Here is a 27,198-nt window from a genome sequence, read left to right on the forward strand (position 1 = left end):
TTTCCAATTGGCAAGACCACTTCTGCAGTTCCTAAAACACCCGACACCTAAAGCTTTAATGTATCACAAGGTGGAAAGTGGTTTCTGCTTATTCAACTAAAGATTCTTTTCCTACAGAGAGCTATGAGACTATTTTACCATTTTGTCTAATTCAATCTACATAGTAGCTTATTAAGAGGATATTGTCAGCCACAGTATCACAGTTTCATAATTAACATAAGTACTTAGATTACTTAAAACTCCACGGCAACTAAACAGGATTTCTCTCTCTGTAATCTTTCATCCTGGTTGGAGCCATCATCATTTCTGGCCCCTACTAGGTCTCCTACCCCTCCTACTTTCCTAATCCTCAACCCACACCACTGCAGAATCCTGCTTAGGGCCCTTCAGTGCTGCTTCATTTCCTATGGCCCCAGTCCTTTGCTTCGGTGCGCTTGTGATCACTCCCCTATAAAAATACAGTGGGAGTTATGGACCATAATGTCTCCAAAAAAAAGTGCACACAAACTTTGCATACATTCACAAGAATACTATTTACTTAATGCTCTTAAAATTCCAAACATAAGCAACAAAACTCAATCTTTAATTTCAAAAAGGAATTAAAAACTTCAGGCAAGTCTATAAATATTTGCTGAAGGTTACAAGAAAAAAAAAAGCTCATTTTACCTAAAAGAAAAAAAATACATTAAAAGTACAGGCAATATGTCCATTTTTCTTTAAGGAATCTACAAACTTTAGAATGATAAACTTTCCCAGTCACTAAACATTTCGTTTTATGGGAGCCTTCATCATTAAAGTATCCTAGGATAGTTATTCAGCTAAAGACCTTGAAAATTCAATTCATCAGCATTTTGTGTATATTTTAGCATATACATGTGTATCTACTCATACACATGAGTATCTGCATTAAGGCTCTATCCTTAATTAGCCATTCAGAAAGCCAGAACTGCAAAAACATGCCAGAAACCAGAACCCCATCTTTTACAAAAACACCCATCTGTGGCAAACCACCAAAAATACCTAGTGAACAACTATCATGAAAGCATGCTGACCCAGAGTAGCCAAATAGTCACATTTTTTTCAGACTATGGAAACCACAGAGACTTTCATGTAAAATATCTCCAATTTTAAAGCACTGTCAACCACATGATCACATCTACGGAAGTGATCCAGCCCACATCCACCAGTTTGCCTCCTGTGACATTATAGATCTTACTTATCCATTCTGCAGACAGATACTGGTGCCAACCCTGGGCCACACACTCTGTTACACAAGCATAAACAAGAAGTCTCAGTTTATGTCCCTGAGGGGCTCATAAGCCAGTAGAGGAGAAAAAAATCACACAGACATAACGCCATAAGCACTGTGGTCTGCACAATGACAGAGGTAGGCAAAGGAACTCCTCACGCATGGGGGAGAAGGAGTCAGTGAAATCCTCCCTCTGGGGGTGAGATCTGATATGAGTCCTAGTAGGTCTGAGCCAAACAGAAAGGAAAACACAGAGGCGCCAGGCTGCAGCAGAGAAAACATGGAATGCAAAGGTGTAAGGCTAGGGAGATGAGCCTGGGAGGTATACTGCTGAGTCTAAGACCCCATGAGGTACTGGAAAGGGGAACAGCTGAACCAACTGAAGTTCAGGGAACAGGGAGAGACTGAAGACAAACATAGGTAGCAGATAAAACCATGATAATGGATCATACATCAGTGCACAGAACACAGCAAGGCTAGTAAATGCATTCAGAATTGTAATATTTTAGTAAAATGTTTTCTTTACTAAAGAAATATTAAATGTAAAAAATATGAAAAAATAGGCTGGGCATGGTGGCTCACCTGAGCTCAGGAGTTCAAGACCAGCCTGGGCAACATGGCAAAACTCCATGTCTACCAAAAATATAAAACTTTAGCAGAGCATGGTGGCACATTCCTGTAGTTCCAGCTACTCGAGAGACTAAGGAGAGAGAATTGTTTGAGCCTAGGAGGCAGAGGTTGTAGAAGCCGAGATCGCGCCACTGCACTCCAGCCCGGGTTAACATAGTGAGATCTTGTCTCAAAATAAATAAATAAATAAATAAATAAATAAATAAATAAATAAATAAATAAAATGGAAGTCACATACAAAGAAGAAAATTTTGGATCACCCATAATCCTACACTACTGCTATATATTTCTTTCCCATCTAGAACTCTCCAATGACATTCTTTTCCCCAATCTTTATTCTACTTATTTTTCCTTTGATCCTAGTTTTTGGCACATCTATTATAAGCCTACTCAAACCTTTTGTGGAATGAAATGGAGCATTAAAAAACTAAGTTATGTCTCAATTTTAAAAGCCAAATCCACCCTTCCACAAATACACAATATTAACGTCAATTGCTTCAGACTTTTTACACCCTTTCCATCAGACAACCCACAATCTAGGAGGGGCTCGGCTGTGCACATAGTACAACCGTCCTTAACCGCCTTAGTTGACTAAAAACTGTAATAAAAGTAAAAAGCTGTTTTGGGCATCAAAGGACATTACCAAAAAAGTGAAAGGCAACCTACAGAATGAAAAAAATATCTGCACATCATATATCTGATAAGGGTCAAGAGTATGTAAAGAACTCTTACAACCCACCAACAAAAAAATAAATAACCCAATTAAATAATAAGCAAATAATTTCTTTCTTTTTTTTTTTTTTTTTTTTTGAGACAGAGTTTCACGCTTGTCTCCCAGGCTGGAGCACAATGGCGCGATCTGGACTCACTGCAACTTCCACCTCCTGGGTTTAAGCAATTCTCCTGCCTCAGCCTTCTGAGTAACTGGGACTAGTGGCAGCTGCCACCACGCCTAGCTAACTTTTTGCATTTTTAGTAGAAACAGGTTTCACCATGTTGGCTGGGCTGATCTTGAACTCCTGACCTCAGGTGATCTGCCTGCCTAGGCCTCCCAAAGTGCTGGGATTACAGGCGTGAGCCATTGTACCTGGCCAACAAGCAAAGGATTTCATCAAGTCATTTCTCTAAAGATATAAAAATGGCCAAAAACACATGAAAAGATGCTTAACATCAGTCATTAGGAGAACGCAAATAAAAACCATGAAATACCACCTCACACCCATCAGGACATCTACAAACAGAAGTACAGACAATAAGTGTAGGCAAGGATGTAGAAAACTGGAACCCTTGTACGTTGCTGGTGATTATGTAAAATAGCTCAGATGGTCATCATGTAAAATAGTTCTGACATTGTGAAAAAGTTCGGTGGTTCCTCAAAAACTAAAGCACAAAAATTAATCTATGACCCAGCAATTACATTCCTAGGTTTATATTCAAAAGAAAGAAAACAAGAACTCAAATCTTTGTGCAGGAATGTTGGTATAGTTCTATTCATAACTAAGAGGAAGAAACAATCCAAATGCCATCAATGGGTGAGTAAACAAATTGTGGTACATATATACAATGTAATATTATTCAGTCATAAAAGCAAGTGAACTTCGACAAATGCTACAACATGGATGGACGTTGAGGACAAAAATAAATAAAAATTAAAAATAAAATGTACATGAACAAATAATTTCAAGATGAAGTACTGATATATGCTACAAAGTAAATGAAACTTGGCTGGGTGCAGTGGCTCACGCCTGTAATCCCAGAACTTTGGGAGGCCAAGGCGGGGGGATCACAAGGTGAGGAGTTCAGGACCAGCCTGGCCAATATAGTGAAACTACGTCTCTACTAAAAATACAAAAATTAGCCAGGCATGGTGGTGCACGCCTGTAGTCCCAGCTACTTGGGAGGCTGAGACTGGAGAATCGCTTGAACCCAGGAGGCGGAGCTTGCGGTGAGCCGAGATCATGCCACTGCACTCTAGCCTAGGCAACAGAGTGAGACTCCGTCAAAAAAAAAAAAAAAAAAAGAAAGGGGGGTAGATGAACCTTGAAAACATTATACTATGTAAACAAAGTCAGACACAAATGGTCATTAAATATGCTAAATTTCCAGAATAGGTAAATTTAATCTCAGCCCTGCACCTCAGATGCAATTTTAAAGGAGCGCCTGCTGGCTGCAGATAAAATCATATGTATCAACAAATATAATAAAACCCAAACATTCCTGAATCCGTAAGTCACTTAATTCTTTTCATCTTTTTGGAAGCCAGTAAATCAACTATTTTCAATGTGCTAAGCAAAAGGAAAGAATCAAGCATGCATCCTGACTTTCCCTCACAAACTCAACCTGAAGTAAACAAACAGTTGATATGGAAATATTTATCTTTTTTGTAGAAATGAGGTCTCACTATGTTCCCCACTCTAGGCTCAAATTCCTGGCCTCAAGTGATCCTCCCACCTTGGCCTCCCCCAAGTGTTGGGATGACAGGCATGAGATACCACACCAGGCAAGAAAGTTTCTCTTTACAAAATATTCCAGAAATGAATAAATAAGGAATAACAAAATTACACTATCGCCATTTGAAACAACTAATGAATTAATGAATGTAGGCAATGGTCAGTGGGCAATAACATCACAAAAGACAAGACAATCAGGCATTATGTGCATGTAAGGGGGAAAAAAAGTTAGGACTTACTTTTGTCAAAAGGTAATGATTTTTTTTTTTTTTTTTTTGAAAAAATTACCAGGTGCAGTGGCTCAAGCCTGTAATCCCAGCACTTCGGGAGGCCAACATAGGCGGATTGCCTGAGCTCAGGAATTTGAGGCCAGCCAGGGTAACATGGTAAAACCCCATCTCTACCAAAATACAAAAAAATTAGCAGGGTGTGGTGATGCGCACCCGTAATCCCAGCTACGCGGGCAGCTGAGGCAGGAGAATCGCTTGAACCCGGAAGGCAGAGGTTGCAGTGAGCCAAGATCACACCACTGCACTCCCGCCTGGGCAACAGAGTGAGACTCCATCTCAAAAAAAAAAAAAAAATTGGCCAGGCGCAGTGGCTCACACCTGTAATCCCAGCACTCTGGGAGGCCGAGGCGGGTGGACTGCCTGAGCTCAGGAGTTTGAAACCAGCCTGGGTAACACGGTGAAACCCCATCTCTACTAAAATACAAAAAAATTAGCCAGGTGTGGCATCGTGGACCTGTAATCCCAGCTACTTGGGAGGCTGAGGGAGGAGAATCCCTTGAACCAGGGAGGCAGAGGTTGCAGTCAGCAAAGATCGCACCACTGCACTCCAGCCTGGACAACAGAGCGAGACTCTGTTTCAAAAAAAAAAAAAAAAGCAACAGACATGATGAACTGTTGGAGGGGCAGCGAGATACATTGTCAGTGGGTGTATATATCTTGAACTCCTTTTCTTATTTAAAAAGAAAAAGAAAAAACATTCAAATAGAAAAACAAGCAAAGTAAAAGAACTGGCAGTATACAAACGAAAAAACAAATAACTAATTAATATAAAAGGGCAAAGTCGCACCTCATTTATATCCAAAAAATGTAAATTAAAATGACATCTATTTGTTTTAACTGCATTGTCCAGGGCTCACAAAAATTCAATAACATGTATTATGAACATATGAACTGGCAAAACCAGTTGGGCGTGGTGCTTCACACACTTTGGGAGGCGAGGCTGGCCGGTAATTTGAGGCCAGGAGCTAGAGACCAGCCTGGCCAACATGGTGAAACCCCGTCTCTACTAAAAATATGAAAAATTAACCGGGGGTCGTAGCACATGCCTGTAATCCAAGCTACTTGGGAGGTTGAGATATGAAAATCACTTAAACCCAGGAGGCGGAGGTTACACTGAGCTGAGATCGCACCACTACACTCCAGCCTGTACGACAGAGTAAGACCCTGTCTTGAAAAATAAACTGGCAAATCCTTCCCAAAGATTACCTGGGCAACATGTTTCAAAACATATTTTTTTATTTTTTCAAGACAGAGTCTTGCTCTGTCACCCAGGCTGGAGTGCAGTGGCAGAATCTCAGCTCACTGCAACCTCTGCCTCCCAGGTTCAAGCAATTCTGCCTCAGCCTCCTGAGAAGCTGGGACTACAGGTGTGCACCATCACGCCCGGCCAATTTTTGTATTTTTGGTAGAGACAGGGTTTCACCATGTTGGCCAGGCTGGTCTCAAACTCCTGACCTCAGGCGATCCGCCCGCCTTAGCCTCCCAAAGTGCTGGGATTGCAGGCATTAGCCACCATGCCCGGCCCAAAACATATTTTGTAAATGCCGGCTGACATAGTAATTGGAAATCTAGAAGTTTATGTTCTAGAAAATGAATGCTCATAGGTGTACAGCACAACATTACATATAATAACAAAAGAAAAACCTGTAAACATAAATGTCCAATAATGAGAAATTGATTAAGTAAATTGCTCAAATGTAGTGAAATCTCATTAATCATTCTTACAAAGTATATGTAGGAAAACAGGAAATATGCTTAGAATATATTCTTAAGCATTTAAAAACTCACAATAAAATGGTATGGTGGGTATGTCAATTTTTCTAATAAAGAAACAATTTATGAGCTGGGTGCAGTGGCTCCTGCCTGGAATCCCAGCACTCTGGGAGGCTGAGGCAGGAAGATCACTTGAGCACAGGAGTTTGAGACCAGCCTGCACACCATAGGGGATCCCACCTCTATTTTTAAAAAATAAAAAACTTATAAAGGAGCCTAGAATGATTCACACCAAAATATTATCAAAGCCCTAGACACTGAAAGTCAAGTATTTTTTCCATTTTATACTCTTCTGGAAATTTTTATTTTACTGCAAAAGACCTGAATTAATCTAACAACTGGGAAAATAAAACATCACACACATGCCACTAGCTAAACTGACTATAAGAATTTTAATAATACTAACTCTATTAAAAACTAGTTTCAGATGCTGGGCAATTCATTTAAGCTCTCTGGACCTGTTTCTTAACAGAAAAAAATCAGAAGCTGAACTGGATAAGTGGTTTTCAAACTGTGATATCATACATGTAAAGTGCTTAATACAAGACCTGGCACAGAGTGAACACTAATGCACACTAACGCTGTGTATTACTACTAACCAAGGACTTGCTGCCAGGCAAACATGAGAATTCTGGGCCCATGACTCTCATTTCAACCTTTCAACCACTTGGCTTTTATGCTTCAAATATTGGACTCTGGATACAATTTCAATTAAAGAAAAGGTTCCACTGTTTTAAAACAATTTGACTAGATAATCCCTAAAGTCACTTATAACATAATATCAAGCTAAATATTACACACGTGTATTCTCATTCCTTTGGCAAGTCCAGATATACCCCCAACGAACAAATATTCATGGTGAACAAACAATAAAAATCCGGATAAGTTGTATTTGACATGATTCTAATATAATGCATAATAAATTTTTGTTAATTCTGAGATTCTATGATGGTTTTCCTCGTAACCCTCTTTCAAAGTATAGGTATTGGTCACTAAAAATTTTCTGTAGTTACTACCTGTTTAGTATTATGAAACTCCCAGCCTTTTTATAGAAAGCAAAAAGGTGTACACTAAACGAAAAGACATCTTTAGGTAATTTTATTTTATTTTTTTTTTTTGACACTGAGTTTCACTCTTGTCGCCCAGCCTGGAGTGCAATGGCGCGATCTCGGCTCACTGCAACCTTCGCCTCCTGGGTTCAAGTGATTCTCCTGCCTCAGCCTCCCAAGTAGCTGGGATTACAGGTACCCGCCATAATGCCCAGCTAATTTTTGTATTTTTAGTAGAGACTCAGCCTCCCAAAATGCTGGGATTACAGGCGAAAGCCACCGTGCCTGGCCATCTTGAGGTAATCTTAAAACTGTGCCTTTTAACTTGAAGAAAATACCTCTCAAATTACTGTGCATTAAGGCCTAGGAAATAGCATTAACTTCGGTAGTATATTCACTACTCAATCAAGACACTCTCAAGGCCGCTTATAAAGCCTGGTATTTACTTACACTACTTTACCTCCAAGCTAAGTAAGCACTTCAACAGCAAACTAGCACTAACAATTCTAAAAACCAGGGAGCCACCAGATAAACTACGTTCCTGACTTGTAACTCTGACAATATTTTTTCCATGACTTTAATTTTACAAATTAGATCAAAGATAAAACAGTTTATCTGCTGTTTCCATGACCATCTTTCTAATCAGGAATTCCTACTGTTCTAATTAGAAAAGGTTAATGATAAGGTTAAAGATAAGAAACTAACGCAAGGACACAAGAGATACAAGGATAGGACAAAGTTACTCTGACCTTTGGATTAGCCTCTTCTCACTCCAGGATCAGTTACATCCATGTGGAGGCAAGCATGGCCTAGGGAAGACTAGTTCCCGCCCACTGGCCATACTTACTAGGTTGTATGACCTTAGGCAAGCTATTCTAACCCTCAAGACCTGTTTATCTCATTTGCAAAAAGGGGACAACAATATCTAGTGTACATGACAGTTATGACGCTTAAGTGAGAATGAACAGGAATGTCATAAACATTTGTTCCCTCTCCCACTCCTTTATACCCGAAAATCAGACTCTCATTTGATTCTCTTTTTTCCTGAGGGGAAGAAGAGCAGCCAAAGCAACTCCCAGTGTTAATGTTTATCCCTTCCAGCAGTTCTCAAAGTGTGGTTCACAAACCTTCAGAAGTCTCCAAGATCAAACCTATCTCCATAATGATTCAAGACATTATTTGCCTCTTTCTGTGTCAACATTTGCACTGACGACATAAAAAGAATGGTGGATTAAGCTGCTGGCATCTTAGCACAAATCAATGTGGTGGCCCCAAGCTGTAATAGCAGTCCTTGCATTTAACTTTCAGTTAAAAAGTTGCTAGGTTCATGTAAGGATATTCTTGATGAAGCAATGAAAAAATTAATTTCATTAAATCTCAATGTTAAGTTGACAGCGTTTTCATATTCTATGTGCTAAAATGGGAAGTATTCCTGCTACCAACCAAAGTAAAATGCATGTCTCCAGGAAAAACACCTGTGCAATCATTTTATTTGCTTTTTCCAGCAAGGCTTATTAACAGACAAGCCTTGGTTATTCAAATTTGGGAACCTGACAGACATTTTTCTCAAAAGCGTATGAAATGAGCTTGTTGCTTTAAAGAAAATATACAAGAACACAGGATGGGGTTGAATATTTTCTTCATATATTTCAACAAAAATAACATATCACAACAGACTGAAGGCAGACACATATATGATAATCTGGCTTCAATTAAGCCAGACATTAAAGAAATTTTCAAAAATGTCCAACGATGTCATTCTTCTCATTAGTTTTAAAAAAGTACCCCTTTTTGTTGCTGTTGTTGTTGAGACAGGATCTCATTGTCATCCAGGCTGGAGTGCAGTCACTGTAGCCTCAACTTCCCAGATTCAGGTGATCCTCCCACCTCAGCCTCACAAGTAGCTGGGACTACAGGTGTGCACCACCACTCCCGGCTAATTTTTGTATTTTTTTAGTAGAGATGGGGTTTCACCATGTTGCCCAGGCTGCTCTCGAACTCCTAAACTCAAGCAATCCACCCGACTCAGCCTCAGCCTCATAAAGTGCTGGGATTACGGGCATGAGCCACCATGCCAAGCCAAAAGCATACATTCTTATTTTAAAATATGCTATTCATTTTTGTGGTTTTGTTTTTTGATACAGAGTCTCGTTCTGTCACCCAGGCTTGAATGCAGTGGTGTGATCTCAGCTCACTGCAACCGCCGCCTCCTGGATACAAGCGATTCTCCTACCTCAGTCTCCAAAGTAGCTGGGATTACAGGCGCACGCCAGGTCGCCCAGCTAATTTTTGTATTTTTAGTAGAGGCAGGGTTTCAGCATGTGGGCCAGGCTGGTCTCGAACTCCTGACCTCAGGTGATCCGCCCACCTCAGCCTCCCAAAGTGCTGGGACGACAGGCGTGAGCCACTGCACCCAGCCTAAAAATATGCTATTTGTTAACATACAGTAAGTGTATTGACAACTACATGTTTTTAATTTCTGACAAAGCAAGTACCAATTGATATAAACTGCATTAAAAGTCTCTTTGGGCTCCTAAATAATTTTTTAGAGTCTGTCCTAAGAGCAAAATGTTTAAGAATCAGTGTTTATACCATTACCAAATTCCTTAATACAGGCTATTTGGGTAAACAGAAATGTCACTCAGTACTCATTTTATGTTCTTTCCGTCACACACTTAAGAGCAAATAACTTCAGTGTCAATATTCTAGCTTAATCAACCTTTTTTGAAACACGCTTCTCACCATCCCCTTTGAGAATATGAGTAAGGTACCAATTCTCCAGAAAACTCTTGCACACTGCAGAATTCATGCAAGTTCTGAGTCCAAGGACTCTGTCCTTTGGTCTATTCCACTAGACACTGGTATAAAATCCTGGTAATAGCAGCGAGGTATCAGTATTTTACATATCCAGTTTTTAACCACTGTATTCCAAAGAATACAGAGTCACAAATCAAATGATGACAAGCCGACCTATAAAACATAATTTACATGAATGAGTAAAATTCATGTTTTAAAACAAAACCCAAGCAATATTTTCAAGTAAAACAAGAATCACATCTCAGCTAAGATAAAAACAAATCCAAAAGGGTGAAAATTAAATCTGTTGCATTTTTTAAAACTGCTTAATTCACTCAATATTTCAAAATTAATTTGGAAATCACAGCTAAGAAAAACATATGTTCACAGATCTAATTTCTGTGAAAATGTAACACACTATTTTTAAATTCTACACGTTAATCAAGGAATCACAATTTTTCATCACTGCAAACGTCCTTTTCAATATGGCCTGAGTTATAATCAAAATGGAATAATCTACTACTAAAGGTTCGTTTCTAAGAATAGAAGAGTTTAAGTATACAGCCCTCCATTTACGGTTTTGTGAATTTTTTTTAACATTATCAAGGCTAAAAATTACCTTCCTCTTTGTTCCTTCTACATTCTTGAAAGCTTACTTAAGAAACATACTGGTGATTAACAATTTTTAGTTCTTATTTTCAACATCCACTCTTAAATTTAATGCACTTGCGGGCGGGGGGGGGGGGCGGTGGATGGCAGGGGGAGGATATAAGCCCCTTTAAACATTTTTTTTCTAGTTATTTTTCCGGTTAAAGGAAACTAAATATGGCCTGAGAAGGACTCCGTACTTCAATATTTAAGTCCTTGTGGAGGATCCATAAGCTAACAGGTAGACAAGATTGAAAAACCTAACTACGGGTATGCGCCTGTAAATACAGCTGAGTCCTGGCAAATTCCAGCAGCCGTACTTTAACCATTCATACACTGTTGAGTGTTCAAACTGTGTTCAGCTAAGGCAAATGCTGACCTGTAACCAACCTGACTGTTTCTGTACCTCACTTCCGAGTTCTGGACATCACTTCCCCCCCCTTTTTTTTTTTTTTTTTCTCTATAAATCTTCTTCCACCACATAGCTGCACTGCAGTCTCTGAATCTCCCGTGATTCTTGGGGCTGCCCGATTCGCGAATTGTTCACTCCTCAATTAAACTCCTTTAAATTTAATTCAGCTGAAGTTTTTCTGTTAACATTCCAAATAATAACATTCCAAATAATAAAATGTTATTTCCACCAATCCACTTTATTAAATCTTCACACAGTTACATTTTCTCTTCAGGTGCATTGTCTATAGGTTGATTTTGCTATATATTTAAGGCAAATAATAAAGCAACATCTATACTTTTAAAAAATCAGTGACACATACACACATTCTGTTTCTCTCACAATCACACAAACACCCACGCATATCCCTGACAAGGTACAAGAATAAACCTTGGAAGATTCATATTTTGCTCAGCACCTCTCACCTTAATTCCTCTAATACAAAAATTTTACCAGTTTAATCATTTGGAAGAGGAAAAGAGGAACTACATCTTCAAAATGGACACAATTTATGTGAAACAAAATATGGAGAAAACTTATCCATAAAATTTCTTCAGTGTTTTTCAGTTTAAAAACACATCAATAATTACCTTGAGAATAAGTTAAAGTACACATTTTCAGAAACAGCAACCAGTAAGCTCATTTCCACAGTACTCAAAATCAAGAGGCAAACTAAATACATCTTGTAAGACGACCCATAAAAATAAAAATAAAATCAGTAATAATTTAGCCATTTAGTTTCAAAGTTATAGTTATAAAGCTAATTTTGCATTCAAGTGACAAAACCCTATCTACCATCAAAAACCAAACTGTGGCCAAATACCTTCATATACAGCTTTTCCTTTTTTTAACCCATTTATGCCGAAGGTTGCAAATTTTTTTTGTGAAAAATCAGACCTTGGCAATGACCTGGAGCAGTATATAAATAACTCCCACAAGCTTACTGTTCCAATAATGGAACACTAGGCACAACTGGGTTAATGAGACATGGTCTTGCTCTGTTGCCCAGGCTGGAATGGCGGTGTGATCATAGCTCACTGTTGCCTTAAACTTCCAGGCCCATGCAATCCCTCTGCCTCAGCCTCCTGAGTAGGTAGGACTACAGGCAGGTACTACCACACTCAGCTAGTTTTTAAAATTTTTTTGAAGAGACAAGGTCTTGCTATGTTGTACAGGCTCATCTCAAACTCCTGACCCCAAGTGATCTTCCCACCTCAGCCTCCCAAAGCGCTGGGATTACAGATGTGAGTCACTGCACCTGGCCCATATACAGTTCTTAAAAGTGAATTCCAGATAAACAGATATACACATGCACAGCAATAACAGTCTGCACATGAAGACCACTAAATGCAGAAAGAACAGACTCTTCAACAAATGGTGCTAAGACAACTGGGTATCCACATGCAGAAAAATGAGGCTGGACCCCTTCCTCCTCATACCTTATACAAAAATAAACTTAAAATCGACAAACAACCTACATAAGAGCTGAAATCATAAAACTCTTAGAAGATAACATACAGGTAAATCTTCATGACCTTGGGTATGACAACAGATTCTTAGATATAACACCAAAAAAGCACATGCAACAAAAGAAAAAACTGTAAAATGAACTTCAAAATTAAAAACTTTTCTGCATCAAATGACATTATCAGGAAAATGAAAAGACAACCTGCAGAATGGAAGAAAATATTAACAAATCTGATAGGGATCTAGTACCTGGAATATATAACACACAACAACAACAAAAATAAACTACTTGATTATAAAATGAGCGAAAGATTTTAATAGAATCTCTCAAATAAAACATACAAAAGGTCAACAAGAATATGAAAGACGCTCAACATCATTCATAAGGAGAATGCAAATAAAAATGAGGCACAACTTCACACCCACAAGGATGGCTAATGATGAAAAGTTAAAAACAACAACAACAACTAACAAGTACTGGAAAATATGTGGAGAAATTGAAATCCTTGTACACTGCTGGTGGGAATATAAAATGGTATCTTTGCTATGAAAACTGTTTGGAGATTTCTCAAAAAGTTAAACATAGAATTACCATACAACTCAGCAATTCCACTCATAGGTAGAAACCCAAAAGAAGTGAAAACTAGTACCTCAAATAATATGTACACCCATGATCACAGCAGCATTATCCACAATAGCTAAAAAGTGAAAACAACGCAAATGTCTACCAACAAATGAATGGATGAACAAATCCTGGTGTATAGATACAATGAAATATTATGTAGCCATAAAAAGGAATGGAATGTTGGGCCAGGCACAGTGGCTCACAGCTGTAATCCCAGGACTCTGGGAGGCCGAGGCGGACAGATCACTTGAGGTCAGGAGTTGGGAGACCAGCCTGGCCAACATGTTGTGAAATCCCACCTCTACTAAAAATCCAAAAATTAGCCGGGCATAGGGGCATGTGCCTGGGGTCCTAGTGACTCAGGAGGCTGAAGTAGCAGAATCGTTTGAACCCAGGAGGTGGAGGCTGCAGTGCACCAAGATCGTGACACAGCACTTCAGCCTGGGCGACAGAGTGAGACTTGAATGTTAATCCATGCTGCAATATGGATGAACCTCAGAAACGTCATGCAAAGTGAAAGAAGCCAGATACAAAAGGTCATGTGTTATATAATTGCATTTACATGAAATATCTAGAATAGGTAAATCAACAGAGACAAAAATGCATATTGGCTCCCAGGAGTTGGGGGAGGGGGAAATAGGGAGCAGCTGCTCAATGGGTAGAGTTTCCTACTGGGGTGACAAAACATCTTGGAACTAGACAGAAGTGGTGGCTGCACAGCATTGCAAATGTATTAAACGCCACTGAACTGTTCACTTGTAAAATGGTGAATTTCATATTATGTGAATATAACCTCAATTAAAAAAAAAAAACAGTTTGCACAGATGTCTTATTAGCTAGTCTATACATCTCCACTTCGGCCAAGGAATGCTCTCCACAGCTCCATGGTCCCCACTAAAACTCTAAAGCCTCCCTGGCTCACAGCCGGGGTGCAGCTGGAGACAAAACACAAGATGAAAAATGTCCAGCCAGACACAGTGGCTCATGCTTGTAATCCCAGTACTTTGGGAGGCCGAGGTGGGTGGATCACTTGAGGCCAGGAGTTGGAGACCAGCCTGGCCAACATGGTGAAATCCTGTCTCTACTAAAAATACAAAAGTCAGCTGGGCATGGTGGCGCATGCCTGTAATCCCAGCTACTCGGGTGGCTGAGGCATGTGAACTCAGGAGGTGGAGGCTACAATGAGCCAAGATGGCGCCACCACACTCCAGCCTGGGTGACAGAGACTCCATCCAAAAAGAAAAAAAAAGTCCTACAAAAAGAAACAGTAAGAATATACATTTACATAAATATTGAAATTTTATGCTAGAGACAAAAATGCTAGAGAAAAGTATACACTAAAACTTCCTTAACAAAATTCAAAAACAAATGAAGGTAAAGCCTTCTGCAAACCCAAGAAGTGGCAAATATTCAAGTCTGCATTACCTTCACCAATGTTAGAAAATAGCAGGCAACATATGACTTCCTCCTAAATTTCAAATTTCCAACTACAAAGGAGAACCACATAGAATCTTTCTAAAAACACCTACCCATATTCCGTGTTTGAGACACTGTAGGCAGTCTATTACTTTTGCAAGGGCTGACTCTTAATGCAAATAAAATTATAATACTGGCACCGTTAAGAATGTTAAAAACAAAAAAGTCTTTCTTCTCAGCTACTTGCTACATACTTTACTCAGCACCAAAGTGTACTAGATGCTACATGCTAACACAAAACATAAAGGAATAGTGTTTCTTCCCTTTTAGAGTGAATATTCTAAGAAGAACACAGTGGAAATAACACATTAATTTCCAAAAAGATATGGTACTACATATTCAACACTATAAGAATAATTTGAGGACATGACGCTCACATCTTTCCTGTAGTGGACCCAAGCTAACTGGGTGAAAAAATTCAGCTAAGGAGGCATTCTTCCAGATATGAAAGACCAACTCAAGTATGCTCAAGAAAAATAAATTTTTGGAAGGATTCAAACTATCTTTCCTTAAAAACACTTTGGTCAGACTATTCTTTGTGTGTGGTGGAGTCTCACATTGTCGCCCGGGCTGGAGTGCAATGGCGCTATCTTGGCTCACTGCAACCTCCACCTCCCGGGTTCAAGCGATTCTCCTGCTTCAGCTTCCCAAGTAGCTGGGATTACAGACCCCCACCACCATGCCCGGGTAATTATTTTTTTTTTTTTTTGTATTTTTAGTAGAGATGGGGTTTCACTATGGTGGCCAGGCTGGTCTCGAACTCCTGACCTCATGATCTGCCCATCTCGGCCTCCCAAAGTGCTGGGATTACAGACATGAGCCACCACGCCGGGCCAACTATTCCCTCCCTCCCTTCTTTCTTTTTTTTTGAGATGGAGTCTCGCCCTGTTGCCCAGGCTGGAGTGCAATGGCGCGATCTCGGCTCACTGCAACCTCTGCCTCCCAGGTTCAAACAATTCTCGGCCTCCCTAAGTGCTGGGATTACAGGCGTGAGCCACCACGCCCAACCAGGCCAAACTATTCTTAACAGAAAATCTAGCTAATGAATGTGCAATACAAATAAGCAAAGTTGGTAGGCCCACAGAATGCTGAGGACTGTTGCTGTTTTAGTGAGAGTGTCCATGAGGCACTATGCCTGGCACTGTCAATATCTGCTACCATCCCCAGCACTTTGGGAGTCCGAGGCGGGTGGATCACTTGAGGTCAGGAGTTTCAGACCAGCCTGACCAACATGGCAAAACCCCATCTCTACTAAAAATACAAAAATTAGCCGAATGTGGTGATGCACGCCTGCAATCCCAGCTTCTTGGGAAGCTGAGGCAGGAGAATTGCTTGAGCCACGGAGGCGGAGGTTGCAGTGAGCCAAGATCGCGCCACTGCACTCCAGCCTGGGTGGCAGGGCGAGACTGTCTCAAAAAATTAAAATTAAAATTAAAAAAATCTGTTACCATTAATACTCAGCAGTCCTATTTTTCCTATTGTAAAATCCACCATGCTAATTGCAGAAGGTATATTAGAAGTCAACTGCAGCCATTCATTATTAACAATCACTTAAGAGGCAGTTTCATTCAAGCAAGCTTTTATAAATCCCGACTGTATTCTCCCCCAGAAAGGCAGCAGTCAACATCCTTAAACATACTAACTTAATAATCAAGTGATCTAAGTCTTCACACAAGTCAATGAAGAAAACATTTAACAAAATAGAATCAAAGAAAGCATTTTACCTCACCACTAAAGAGCACCTTTGAAACTAGTGGCTATGCTTTTAGAGAAGGGCTGTTAAAACAGCTAGGCTTACAATTATATAAAACACATTTCTCTAGCTCTTTAACAAGGTGTCACAAGCGATTATTACATGCCTTTGTGAAATTAAAAGCTGGTATGTACGGCTAAGGAACCCTGTTGATCCCTCTGTAAATGTCATGCAGTCCACATAAAGCAACCAAGAGACAGAAATGTCAAGACAAGTTCACGTGCCATCCTAATGAGGAACTAAGACTAGAAACCAAGTCTTTAAAAAAAAAAAAAAAAGATGTCCATTATTTAATGGCATCATTTTCCCCTAGTTTCTCAAAGCAAAAAAAAAAAAAAAAAAAAAGGCCAACTGGATACAGTGGCTCACACCTGTAATCTAAGTACTTTAGGAGGCTGAGGCAGGAGGATCGCTCCAGCCCAGGAGTTAAAGACAACACAGCGAGACCTCATGCCTACAAAAAGTTAAAAAATTAGCACAGGCACAGTAGCAGTAGCACATACCTGTAGTCACAGCTACCTGGGATACTGATGCAGGGGGATCACCTGAGCCCAGGAGGTCAAGGGTGCAGTAAGCCTAGATCGCACAACTGCACTCCAGCCTAAACAAGAGAAGATCCTGTCTCTTTGGTGTATGTGCTTGGCTGAGAAGCCAACAGGGCGAAGCTACCATCTGTGGGACTACGACTGAAGGCTTAAGTCAGAATCCTGCCCAGGCGGAAAAACAGGGCAATGTTGAGGGGCCTCGGATAGCCTTGGCTACCGGTCCCCTGCCGGCGGGACACTCTGCCCTACCGCACACGGGGACACGGGTCTGGTGCGGAGAGCCATCATCCTGGAAAACAAGGTGTGGCAGTAAAGGTGGCCACCCCCTCTCCTGTCACGCAACACACGTTCATGGGGAACCTGGCACTAAACCTTTCATAGATGACCTGCTTTGGGGTCAAGGTTTCATAGGCAGCAGAGTAGCTCCCTCCGTGCAATCTACTGAAATCATCAGCCCTTGACACAAGAGTTTGTTAACAAGCAAAAAACAAAAATAAATAAAACAAGTTTTTTAAAAAACAAATTTTAAAAAAAAACGAAAAAATGATTTTTAAAAAGTCATCCTTGACTTTCCTCTTAATTCATACCCTATCATTAAATCCAATCAACTCTACATTCAAAATAAGTCCCTAATCTGACCACCTCATCTCCTCTACTAAGACCACCTGGCCAAGCCACATTACAACCCACCAACTAGACTATTGCAACAGCATGCTCTCTAGTCTCCTAGCTTTCACTCTTACCACTCTATAATCCATTCCCCATATGGTGGGGCCAGAGTGACTTTTTAAAATTTGAAAGAAAGCTGCAGAAAGGCATAGTACAAAGAACTTTTTCATACTGCTTTGAAGTACATTATCTTCTCCATTATTTATAGTAATCCTGAGAAATAACTATAGTAAGTTTACTTTCTTTTTCACGGATAGACAAGGCTCAGACAAGTGCACTGATTTGCCCAATATTACACAGCGAATAATTGGCAAGATCATGACTGGCCTTCTAAATACTATCAATTATGCCATTCAAGTCCCTCTGCATGTATGCCACTTATTAATCACCCTCATAAGTCCTAACATCCTTTCAATGCCCAGAATTACAGGAATGTTTCAAAAGAACAGCTAGAGGTACAGAAACACTATGATTTTCAACCCGACCTACAAATTTCTTTCCTGCTAAAAGCATAATGCATGCTCTGACTACAGGTCTACCACATGGCAAATGCTTTTATAAAGAATTAAAGGTGGCCGGGCGCGGTGGCTCACGCCTGTAATCCCAGCACTTTGGCAGGTGGAGGCAGGTGGATCACCTGAGGTCAGGAGTTCAAGACCAGCCTGACCAACATGGTGAAACCCGGTCTCTACTAAAAATACAAAAAATTACCCAGGAGTGGTGGTGGGAGCCTGTAATCCCAGCTACTCAGGAGGCTGAGGCAGGAGAAGCACTTGAACCCAGGAGGTGGAGGCAGCAGTAAGCTGAGATCGTGCCATTGCACTCCAACCAACCTGGGCGACAAGAGCAAAACTCCGTATCAAAAAAAAAAAAATTCAAGGTATAAGCAAAAGAGCCCCGATAATGAGCAATTTAGCAGCATATTCCATGAGGCTGCAAGCTACGGCATGCCAGCTGTATTTGTTAGAACATATGGAGCTACAAATGGCCTTTACATTTTTGTTTTAATGGTTGGGGGAAAAAATCAATGGAATATTTCATGACACCTAAAAATTCTTAGTTAATTCAAAGTTCTGTGTCCATAAATGAAGTTTGATTGGAACACAATCATGCTCATTTGTTTATCTATGGTCCATGGCTGCTTCCACACTACAATGGCAGAGTTAAGCAGATGCAACAGAGGTCACTTGGCCTGAAAGGTCTAAATTATTTATCTGGTCCTTTACAGAAGAAGTTTGCTAACCACTGCCAATCTCTTGGTTTTGTACCTCTGGCCAGCATCCTGACCTCTCTCCTCCCTGCCAAGTGCAGGTGAAGCTTTCCCCTAGCACCTGATACTTCTCCCACCACTTTACACCACATTTTGAGATGAATTAATTGTTACACATCTGACTCCACAGCCAGATAACAAGATGCTAAAGGGTGAGGCCCACATGTCCTGGTTTATTACTACATCCCCAGGGCCTAGCAATGCCCATTTATAGTAGGTGCCCAATATTAGCTGAATGAATGAAAGAACACAAGATACTTAATACAGATTAGCTTATCTAAACAACTCTAAAATTCATAGGAGTTTTTTTGTTTTTGTTTTTGTTTTTTGAGACAGAGTCTCGCTCTGTCACCCAGGCTGGAGTGCAGTGGCGTGATCCCGGCTCGCTGCAAGCTCCGCCTCGCAGGTTCACGCCATTCTCCTGCCTCAGCCTCCCAAGCAGCCGGGACTACAGGAAGCCACCACCATAGCAGGCTAATTTTTGTATCTGTAGTAAAAACAGGGTTTCAATTCTGACCTCAAGTGATCAGCCCACCTTGGCCTCCCAAAGTGCTGGGATTACAGGCGTGAGCCACAGTGCCCAGCCTATAGGAGTTTCTTCTAGAAGATACCAAAAATACAGATTATCAGACTTCCAGGGGAGACATACAAATGACTCTATCCCTGGGCTCACTCCAATCAAAATCCCCAACTGCATCCAAAATGGATCAGGGCAGGAGGGTAGATTGCAGAGTGGAAGGAGTGATAAATCAATATGCAGCCCAATGTATTTTTTAAAACACTTTTTAAAGGCCGGGGGCAGTGGCTCACACCTGTAATCTCAGCATTTTGGGAAGCCAAGGCGGGTGGGTCACCTGAAGTCAAGAGTTTGAGACCAGCCTGGCAAACATGGTGAAACCTCGTCTCTACTAAAAATACAAAAAATTAGCCAGGTGTGGTGGCAGGCGACTGTAATCCCAGCTATTCAGGAGGCTGAGGCAGGAGAATCACTTGCACCTGGGAGGTGGAGGTTGCAGTGAGCTGCGATCAGGCCACTGACTCCAGCCTCGGTGACAGAGCCAGGCTCTGTCTCAAAAAAAAAAAAAAAAAAAAAAAGGCCAGGCGCAGTGGCTCACGCCTGTAATCCCAGCACTTTGGGAGGCCGAGACGGGTGGATCACAAGGTCAGGAGATCGAGACCATCCTTGCTCGTAGTGATGCTCGTAGATGGGGGTGAAACCCCATCTCTACTAAAAATACAAAAAAATTAGCCGGGCATAGCGGCGGGCACCTGTAGTCCCAGCTACTTAGGAGGCTGAGGCAGGAGAATGGTGTGAAACCGGGAGGCAGAGCTTGCAGTGAGCCAAGATTGTGCCACTGCACTCCAGCCTGGGGGACTGAGCGAGACTCTGTCTCCAAAAAAAAAAAAAAAATTTAATAGAAACTCAGCCGGATGCAGTGACATGTACCTGTAATCTCAGACACTCAGGAGGCTGACGTGGGAGGATCACCTGAGGCCAGGTGTTCAAGGCCAGCCTGGGCAACATAGCGAAACCCCATCCCTTAAAAAATAAAATAAATATTTTTAAATAAGTAAACAGAATAAGAACTGCAAGTTCCAGTCTCAGATGTAAGACTTTACATATTACTGATCTATAGGGCCAGTTTTAACCACCTCTCCCAAATTTTTTTCTCCCACATTGCCTGAATCTTTATATATTTCACCATGTCACACTGCCTATTAGTCATCTAATTTATTCTCTCACCCTAAAAGAAAGCTCTTTTCTAAAATACAAATAGATCTGAAAAATGAAAGAAGATAACAAAATATCATGTACTAATGTGGATGGATAAGGTAGTTTTGAGAGGAAGAGAAGAGTGGGTATTAAAAGAAGATGAAGACCTCAAGGACTGAGACAGACCTAGTTAAGATTCTGAAACAGAAAGAGCAGGGAAAACTAAGAATGCTGGGAAACAAATACAAAAATTAGCCCGGCATGGTGGTGGACGCATGGAATCTCAGCTACTCGGGAGGCTGAGGTGGGGAGAATCACTTGAACCTGGGAGGTGGAGGCTGCCATGAGCCGAGATCACACCACCGCACTCCAGGCTGGGCGATAGAGTGAGACTCCGTCCCCAAAAAAAAAAAAAAAAAAAAAAATAGAAGGCTAGGAAACAGAACAAAGAGCAGCAGAAGATGGGAAAGGGTACAGAAAATGAAGTGACACCCAATTCAGCATTTTTCCCCATTTTCTCCTGTAGAAAAACAGAAGAAAGGGCTCATCTCCGTGGCTTAAGAACGCCCAGCATGGTGGCTCATGCCTATAATCCCAGGACTTTAGGAGGCCGAGACGGGCAAATTATTTGAGGCCAGGAGTTCGAGACCAGCCTGGCCAACATGGTGAAACCCCGTCTCTACTAAAAAAAATACAAAAATTAGCCGGGTGTGGTGGCACACACCTGTAATCCCAGCTACTCGGGAGACTGAGGCAGGAGAATCGCTTGAACACAGGAGGCAGAGGTTGCAGTGAACCGAGATCACATCCCAGCACTCCAACCTGGGCAACAGAGCGAGACTCTGTCTCAAAAAAATTAAAAATAAAAATAAAATTGCCAGGCACGATGGCTTACACCTGTAATCCCAGCACTTTGGGAGGCCACGGGAGGATCACAAGGTCAACAGATTGAGACCATCCTGGCTAACACAGTGAAACCCCATCTCTACTAAAAATACAAAAAAATTAGCTGGGCATGGTGGCGGGTGCCCGTAGTCCCGGCTACTCAGGAGGCTGAGGCAGAATGGCGTCAACCCAGGAGGCAGAGCTTGCAGTGAGCCAAGATGGCGCCACTGCACTCCAGCCTGGGTGACAGAGCGAAGACTCTGTCTCAAAAATAAATAAATAAATAAAAATAAAATAAAATATAAAAAAATAAAAATAAAATAAAACCAGTAACAACATGAGAATTGACTCCTGTCTCCATTTCTATTCATTCCATAGCTAGAAATCTTTATAATGGTAGGGAAAAAAGGAGAGCAGGAGTAGCAAACATTAACAACAGTGGAAATAAACATTCGCCTTAATACTGACATGACTGTTCCTAGAAAACCCAAGGAAATTAATTTGAAACTACTAGAATTAATGAATTGGACAATTTGTTAGATTAAAAGGGCATCCATACTTTACAGTAAGAAGGATTCTAAAACTGCACCCATGCCAGCAACACTAAGATTAAAAAGTGGTGGCAAGAGGGTCACGTGCAGTGGCTCCTGCCTGTAATCTAGGTGCTTTCCGAGGCCAAGGCAGGAGGACTGCTTGAGGCCAGAAGTTTGAAACCAGCCTAGGCAATACAGTGAGACACCTGTCTCTATTAAAAAAAAAAAAGAAAAGAAAAGAAATTAGCCAGCATGGCTGTGTATGCCTATAGTTCCAGCTACTCAAGAGGCTGAGAAAAGGAGGGTCCCTTGAATCCAGAAATTTGAAGCTACAGTGAGCTGTGATTCTGCCACTGCATTCCAACCCAAGTGACAAAGCGAGACTCTGTGTCTTAATTAAAAGAAAAAAAAAAGAAGGCCAGGCACGATGGCTCACGCCTATAATCCCAGCACTTTGGGAGGCCGAGGTGGGTGGTTCACTTGAGGTCAGGAGTTTGACAACAGCCTGACCATCATGGTGAAACCCCATCTCTACCAAAAATATTTTTTTAAAAGATTAGCTGGGTGTGGTGGTGCATGACTGTAATCCCAACTACGTGGGAGGCTGAGGCAGGAGAATCACTTGAACCTGGGAGGCAGAGGTTGCAGTGAGCCAAGATTGTGCCCTTGCACTCCAGCCTGGGCGACAGAGCGAGACTCCATTTCAAAAAAAAAGAGGTGATGACAAACAAAATACAAATTGAGTACTAATAAATAGACTAAAATAGTATTTCTCTAGTCAGATTTAAATGTTAAATCCTTAAAACAACCACAAATGATAAAATCATACATAATAAATGTACTTAAAACAAATAGTTATTACACAATTAATCTGGATCATATTTCATACTATATTCAACAAAAAAGTTCAGATATATCAAAGAGTTACAAATAAAAAATATTCCATAACATAAACTATTGATCCTAAAACCATATCCTGGCTTTGGGAGAGAGAAGGAGAAAAAATAATTTCTGAGTAAAGAGACAAGAGAGATGAATAGTAAACTTAAGTGAGTTCTGACATACAAAACTTAAACCTTTGCAAAGTTCACTCCTTCAATAACTACTTTTTAAATACATACGACATTTCACACACTGTGCTTAGGCCCTGATTTTTCAGAGTTTGAATAAAGCACATATGAGCCCTCACCTCACAGAACTGAAGTCTACCAGAAAACACAGTAAACAGCACAAAAAGCGTACAGAAAGTTGCAATAAATAAGTACTAGAGGAAAAGACACATATCTCCAAGGGAACACGAACTTAGGAAGGACCACAGATGGAACAGTCATGAAAGTCTCCAAGGCATGACATCAAAGCTGACGACAGAAGGAAGAACTCGTACCTTGGCCAGGCGCAGTGGCTCAGGCCTATAATCTCAGCACTTTGGGAGGCCAAGGCAGGTGAATCACATGAGGCCGGGAGTTTGAGACCAGCCTGGCCAACAGGGTGAAGCCCCATTTCTAAAACAAAAAAAGAAAAAGAAAAAAAAAGAAGAACACATGCCAACCAGATGAAGACTGGGGAAAGCCAGCAGCACAAAGGCCCAAAGCAGGTAAAAGAGGACCAACCTTAGTGACACCAACAAAACAAGGGCGAATAATAAAAGGCAATATTCTAAAGCACCAAGAAAAACAAAGCTTCCCACACAACAAATCATCAACAAAGGGAAATGTACATTCCTCACTGCCACCTGAAAAAAACTAAACAAAACGTGAAGCCAAAAGCTGAAGGGGATGAAGCAAAACAAGTACATATTTACAATCAACAGAACTGTAAATCTGGTTGCTCTTTCTAAAAGACAATCTGAAAATAATGATAGAAACTAGCATTGCTCATAACTTTGGACTCAGATTCCAAATACCTTCTATTTCCAAAAAAAAAATTACTGTTCCTAACCTTAAAACTAACTGCACAAAAGATATCCACAGGGGGAGAAAACAGTGATATTTCAAAAATAAGTGCTCGCTTTGTAGGCCAGGCGCAGTGTCTCATGCCTGTAATCTCAGCACTTTGTGAGGTCAAGGTGGTTGGATCACCTGAGGTCAGGAGTTCAAGACCAGACTGGCCAACATGGTGAAACCCTATCTGTACTAAAAATACAAAACTTAGCAAGGCGTGGTGGTGGGTACCTGTTAAGACCAGCTACTAGGAAGGCTGAGGCAGGAAGATAGCTTGAACCTGGGAGGTGGAGGTTGCAGTGAGCACATATCATGCCACCACACTCCAGCCCGGGTGACAGAGTGAAACTCTATCTCAAAAAAAAAACAAACAAAAAATAAGTGCTTTTGCTTCAGCAGCACATATACTAAAATTGGAACAATACAGAAAAGATTAGCATGGCCCCTGCCCAAGGATGACTCACAAATTCATGAAGTGTTCTAGTAATTTTTTACATAAAAAAATAAGGCCGGGCGTGGTGGCTCACACCTGTAATTCCAGCCCTTTGGGAGGCCAAGGTGGGTAGGTCACGAGGTCAGGACTTGGAGACCAGCCTGGCCAACATGGTGAAACCCTATCTCTACTAAAAATACAAAAATTAGCTGGGTGTGGTGGCACTCGCCTGTAATCCCAGCTACTTGGGAGGCTGAGGCAGAAGAACAGCTTGAACCCGGGAGATGGAGGCTGCAGTGAGCCCAGATCGTGCCACTGCACTCCAGCCTGGGCGACAGAGTGAGACTCCGTCAAACAAACAAATAAACAGAAACAACCAAAAAGCCTAAAACTATGGATGTAAATTGTGATGTATGAAATGTTACATTGGAAATTATAACAATATAGGTTGGATAACACCCAGAAATGTTTATTGTAACAAATATTAAGTAATAACATTTAGCAGTTTGTGTATACAGATAATATACAAAACAAAGACCTTCAAAAATTTCTAATCTGAAGTGACAAATTTAATTAACGTTTAGTAATCATGGATTGCTCTGCTCAGGATTATGTTAAACTGTATACAGTATTTTTAATTCAAACAATACATTAGAGAACAAAGAGTATTTTAACATTTGTCCCTCATAAATGAAAACTGCTAATATTACAAAAAATAGCTCCATATTCCCTGAAAAGTATGTCCTGAGAGCCAATCTCTTTCCTACTTTCCAGTAGTAGTTACTTTCTGCTCCCTGCTAGTTCATTTTGTACAGTTTTATGAGGGAGAGAGAGACAGAAGAGAATACACATATACATTTATTAACAATATTTGGTAATGAGCTTTTGGAAAATGTTTATAAACAGTATCATGCTTTATGTACCATTTACCAAACATTCTAGCCTAATGCTGTAATAACTGATATAAATACCAACTAATATACTATATTTATACCATGATAACATATAAATATACACAGATTTCTTCCAGTCATTTATATCAGAAAATGCTATGATGTTTCTGAGTTTGTTTTTGTTTTGGTTTGTTTTGTTTTTTTGAGACAGAGTTTCGCTCTTGTTGCCCAGGCTGGAGTGCAGTGGCGCGATCTCAGCTCACTGCAACCTCCGCCTTCCGGTTTCAAGTCATTCTCCTGCCTCAGCCTCCCAAGTAGCTGGGATTAAAGGCGCCCACCTAATTTTATTTTATTTTTTATTTTTTGAGACAGAGTCTCACTCTGTTGCCAGGCTGGAGTGCAGTGGCGCAATCTCGGCTCACCACAACCTCCATCTACTGGGTTCAAGCAATTCTTCTGCCTCAGCCTCCCAAGTAGCTGGGACTATAGGCACATGCCACCATGCCTGGCTAATGTTTGTATTTTTAGTAGAGATGGGGTTTCACCACGTTGGCCAGATGGTCTCATCTCTTGACCTCGTGATCCACCCACGTTGGCCTCCCAAAGTGCTGGGATTACAGGCGTGAGCCACCACGCCCGGCCAATGCCTGGCTAATTTTTGTATTTTTAGTAGAGTTGGGGTTTCACCATGTTGGCCAGGCTGGTCTCAAACTCCGACCTCATGATCCACCCGCCTTAGCCTCCCAAAGTGCTGGGATTACAGGCATGAGCCACTGCGCCTAGCCCTGATGCTTCTGGTATTAAAATACGTATACAGTTTGGCTGGGCACGGTGGCTCACATCTGTAATCCCAGTACTTTGGGAAGCTGAGGCAGGAGGATCACTTGAGGTCAGGAGTCCGAAACCAGCCTGACCAACATGGTGAAACCCAGTCTCTACTAAAAATGCAAAAAAATTAGCCAGGTATGGTGGCACATGCCTGTAATCCCAGCTACTCAGGAGGCTGACACAGAAGAATCACTTGAACTCGGGAGGCAGAGGTTGCAATGAGCCAAGATCATGCCACTGCACTCCAGCCTTCCAGCCTGGGATACAGACCAAAAAAAAAAAACCAAAAAAAAATTAATTAACTTAAAGAACACTACTTATTGGCTGGGCGCAGTAGCTTATGCCTGTAATCCCAGCACTTTGGGAGGCCAAGGCGGGCAGATCACTTGAGGTCAGGAGTTCGCTATCAGTCTGGCCAACACGGTGAAACCCCGTCTCTACTAAAAATACAAAAAAATTAGCCAGGTGTGGTGGCACACGCCTGTAATCCCAGCTAATCGGGAGGCTGAGGAAGGAGAATCGCTTGAACCCAGGAGGCAGAGGCTACAGTGAGCCGAGATCGCACCAATGCACTCCAGCCTGGGCAACAAGAGCAAGACTCCGTCTCAAAAAATAAATAAATAACACTACTTATTATCAAATAATTATTAAACTTCTAATAAAGGAAGACAAAAAATTCCCAATTCCATGACTGATTATTTATAGCCACAAGATAATAAAGCAAACAATTGCATTATAATTCAGTTTTTAAAAGAACTATGAGCAAATAATTCAATTATCAAAAATCAATTCATAGCTTTAAAATGAACCTTGGGCTGGATGTTGTGGCTC

The 27,198-nt window shown here is 41.0% G+C and overlaps 1 protein-coding gene and 1 non-coding gene across 27 annotated transcripts in view; one reads left to right on the top strand and one right to left on the bottom strand.

The window, feature by feature from the left end:
• The window catches only part of SRPK2 (SRSF protein kinase 2), a 287,622-nt gene that overhangs the window by 196,341 nt on the left and 64,083 nt on the right, over positions 1–27,198 (bottom strand). The gene's annotated exons all lie outside the window — the stretch shown is intronic.
• On the top strand, positions 24,595–24,703 carry LOC115935545 (U6 spliceosomal RNA). The gene has a single exon (XR_004071153.1). It is a non-coding gene; the product is annotated as a U6 spliceosomal RNA (small nuclear RNA).

Source organism: Gorilla gorilla, chromosome 6, assembly GCF_029281585.2.
Source record: "Gorilla gorilla gorilla isolate KB3781 chromosome 6, NHGRI_mGorGor1-v2.1_pri, whole genome shotgun sequence".
Classification (NCBI taxonomy): Eukaryota; Metazoa; Chordata; class Mammalia; order Primates; family Hominidae; genus Gorilla; species Gorilla gorilla.